General features: G+C 37.6%; 1 non-coding gene across 1 annotated transcript; it reads left to right on the forward strand.

The window, feature by feature from the left end:
• The first annotated feature begins 3,417 nt into the window (after nt 1-3,417).
• On the forward strand, nt 3,418-3,525 carry LOC122299976. Its single transcript, XR_006239827.1, has one exon. It is a non-coding gene; the product is annotated as a small nucleolar RNA R71 (small nucleolar RNA).
• Nucleotides 3,526-3,977: the final 452 nt, after the last annotated feature.

Below are 3,977 nucleotides of genomic sequence, written 5' to 3' on the forward strand. Positions count from 1 at the left end.
TAATATTGAACTCCTGGAGTAAAAGTATTCATCTAATCAACCTTGGTTTTGCATCTTTCTTTGTCAATAAATACTTGAGAGCTGCATGGTCAGTAAAGATGACTACAGGAGAACCAAGAATATATGCACGAAACTTCTCTAAAGCAAATACCACAGCAAGTAATTCTTTTTCAGTAGTAGAATAATTTTTTTGAGCAAAATTCAAAGTTTTACTTGCATAGTAATTGACATAAGGAAGTTTGTTCCTACGCTGTCCAAGAACAGCTCCTACAGCAAAATCACTTGCATCACACATGATTTCAAAAGAAAGTGACCAATCAGGAGGTTGAAGAATAGGAGCAGTGGTTAGCAAAGTTTTAAGCCGACAAAAATCTTCTTGACACTCGGGTGTCCAATCAAATTTTACATCATTCATCAATAGCTTACATAGAGGCTTAGAAGTAGAGCTAAAGTCTTTGATAAATCTCTTATAAAAACCCGCATGCCCAAGAAAAGATCTAATGTCTTTTATTGACTTAGGTATAGGAAGTTTAGAAATCAACTCAATTTTTGCTCTATCTACTTCAAGTCCTCTAGATGAAACAATATGTCCCAGAATAATGCCCTGTTGTACCATGAAATGGCACTTCTCCCAATTTAGTAGCAATTGCTTCTCTTCACACCTGGCCAAAACAGCTTGTAAATTGGTTAAACAACTCTCAAATGAATCACCAAATACAGAAAAATCATCCATAAACACTTCTAGAGTGTTTTCAATCATGTCACTAAAGATGCTAAGCATGCATCTTTGAAAAGTTGCTGGTGCATTGCATAAACCAAAAGGCATTCTCCTAAAAGCAAAAGTACCAAAAGAACAAGTAAATGTGGTCTTTTCTTGATCCTCTGGTGCTATTTCTAATTGATAGTAACCGGAAAATCCATCTAAGAAACAATAAAAGGCATGTCCAGCAACTTTTTCTAACACTTGATCAAGAAAAGGCAAAGGAAAATGATCTTTCCTAGTGGCGGCATTCAACTTCCTATAATCTATACACATGCGCCAACCAGTAGGAATCCTCGTAGGAATCGATTCATTTTGTTCATTTTTAACAATGGTAAGCCCGGATTTTTTTGGAACTACATGAATGGGACTTACCCACTTGCTATCCGAGATGGGGTAAATGATACCCACATCAAGCAATTTGAACACCTCACCTTTAACCACTTCCTTCATTGTGGGATTCAACCTTCTTTGCATTTCCCTCGAAGGCTTTGCATCATCTTCTAAATAAATCCTATGGGTACACTCCAAGGGACTTATACCTTCTATATCAGCCATTATCCATCCAATAGACTTTTTATGCTTCTTAAGGACCTCTAGCAATTTATCTTCTTGTTCACTAGTTAAGTGAGAAGAAATTACCACAGGGAAGGTGCTTTGTGGTCCTAAGAAAGCATACTTTAACTCCAATGGAAGAGGTTTGAAGTCCAAAGTTGGGGATTGCTCCTCCGAAGGCTTGAGGGTTGATGTCAATGGTGGAAGTTGCTCAAATTTTGGCCTCCATGGTGGTGTAACTTGCTGACCTATTGAGGAAACAAAAGATGAGTCATTAACATTATCAAATATTTTCAAATCTTCTTCAAATTCTTCTAAAGAATCACTAAGTTGAAAGTAATGTGTAGAATTTTCATCAATGAAATTTTCCAGCAAATTCACTTCATGAACTTCTTCAACTTCTTGCGGTTGCCTGCAAAGATTAAAAATATTTAGCTCCAAGGTCATATTTCCAAAACTCAACTTTAAAACTCCACTTCTACAATTTATGAGTGCATTAGAAGTAGCCAAGAAGGGTCTTCCTAAGATAACAGGTGCTTGGAAAGTAGAATGATTAGTCAATTGCATGTCGAGTACGACAAAGTCTACTGGATAGTAGAATTTGTCTACTTGAACCAAAACATCTTCCACAACTCCCCTTGGAATCTTAATAGACCTATCAGCCAACTGCAATGTGATAGAAGTAGATTTCAACTCACCCAATCCAAGCTGAACATAAACATTATAAGGCAATAAGTTCACACTTGAACCTAAGTCTAATAATGCTTGGCCTATTTTTGAGCTCCCTATCATGCAAGCTATCGTAGGGGATCCTGGGTCCTTGTATTTGGGAGGAGTGTTGGTTTGGATAATAGCACTAACCTGCTCAGTAAGAAAAGCTTTCTTTTGCACATTCAATTTTCTTTTTACGGTACATAAATCCTTTAAAAATTTAGCATAGGTAGGAATCTGTTGAATAGCATCTAACAATGGTATATTAATCCTAACTTGCTTAAAAATTTCAAGAATTTTCGCGTGATGCTTATCTTTGTGCAAAGGGGCTAACCTTTGAGGAAAAGGCGCAAGTGTAGTGCTTGGGACACTTTCAGATTTCAAAGGATCATGTGCCTCATTTTCAGAAGGAGGTTTAGAAGTGTTACCATTCTTTTCTACTTCTTGAGCTGGAATGCCAATCACCTTACCACTTCTCAAGGTTGTAATAGCCTTGACTTGCTTGACATTCGAATCTCCTGCCACATTTTGAAATTGGTGGTTTTGGCCTTGGGGATTAGGCTGAGATTGTGCAGGGAATTTCCCTTTCTCTTAAGCACTCATGGTTGTAGTCAACCTTGTGACTGACCCTCGAATCTCAGCAATGGCTTGTGAATTTTGACTATTGATAGCAGCTTGGCTTTGCATGAATTGCTGAAAATTGGTGGACAGCTGCTGGAAATTGGTGGATAATTGCTGGAAATTGTCTTCAAAGTTCTTTTTCTGGGCTGGAACCATGTGGTTGGCATACTGAGATGGTCCTGGACCTCCTGGGGTAGTGTAGGGTACAATTTGTGAAGGACCAGCTATGTTGGGTGCAGGTAAAGCAGCTTGATCACCTCTCCAACTGAAATTAGGGTGATTTCTCCATCCCGAATTGTAGGTGTTGGAATAAGGACCTGAAAAAGATTTAGCAACCATATTAACAGCATTAGATTGATCCAAAAGAACTTCTTTAAAAGCTGGAATGGTTGGGCAATCATTAGTTGAATGCCCTTGGCCTTCACAAATATTACAGCTCAAGGTAATCTGAGGTACAGCTTGTACTTCATTCACTTTCTTCAGTTCTATGGTTTCTAATTTCTTAGAAATCATAGCCAACCTAGCATTCAAATCATCTACTTCTCTCAGATTATATTTCCCACCCCCCTGAAATTGTCCTTGTACTTTCCGACCTATCATGAACATCAGATGTATCCCATGATTGTGCATTTTCAGCTAGATAATCAAAATATTCAAAAGCTTCCTCAGGTTCTTTGTTAAAAAACGCTCCATTACACATTGTCTCCACAAATTGTCTCATTTTTTGTTGCAACCCCTCATAAAAAAAACTAATGACCCTCCAATTCTCATATCCATGATGGGGACATGCATTTAAAAGGTCTTTGAATCGTTCCCAACAATGAAAAAATGTTTCCACATCCTTTTGGCCAAAATTCATGATCTGTCTTTTTAAGGCATTGGTTCTATGCATGGGAAAAAATTTCTTCAAAAAATCTATTTGCATTTCTTGCCAAGTTCCAATGGATCTTGGTCTTAAGGAATTCAACCATGTCTTAGCCTTGTCTTTTAAGGAAAATGGAAACAGTTTCAATCTTATGACTTCATCAGTGCATGTTCTATCCATGAATGTGGAACACACTTCTTCAAATTCTTTGATATGCAAATAGGGGTTTTCAGATTCCATACCATGAAAGCGTGGTAACAATGGAATCATCCCGGGTTTGAAATTAAAAGCATTTGCATTAATAAGTAAAATGATATAAGAAGGTGTGCTAGTCCTAACAGGCTAAAGATATTCTCGAAGAGTCCTGTTTGGATTCTCCACTTCCCTATCATGATGCTCATTTTCAGCCATGATGCTATCAGTGTCTGATGATGATTCTATAGAAGATGATGCAGAGCTAAAAGA

This window comes from Carya illinoinensis, chromosome 16 (assembly GCF_018687715.1).
Source record: "Carya illinoinensis cultivar Pawnee chromosome 16, C.illinoinensisPawnee_v1, whole genome shotgun sequence".
NCBI classification, from domain to species: Eukaryota; Viridiplantae; Streptophyta; class Magnoliopsida; order Fagales; family Juglandaceae; genus Carya; species Carya illinoinensis.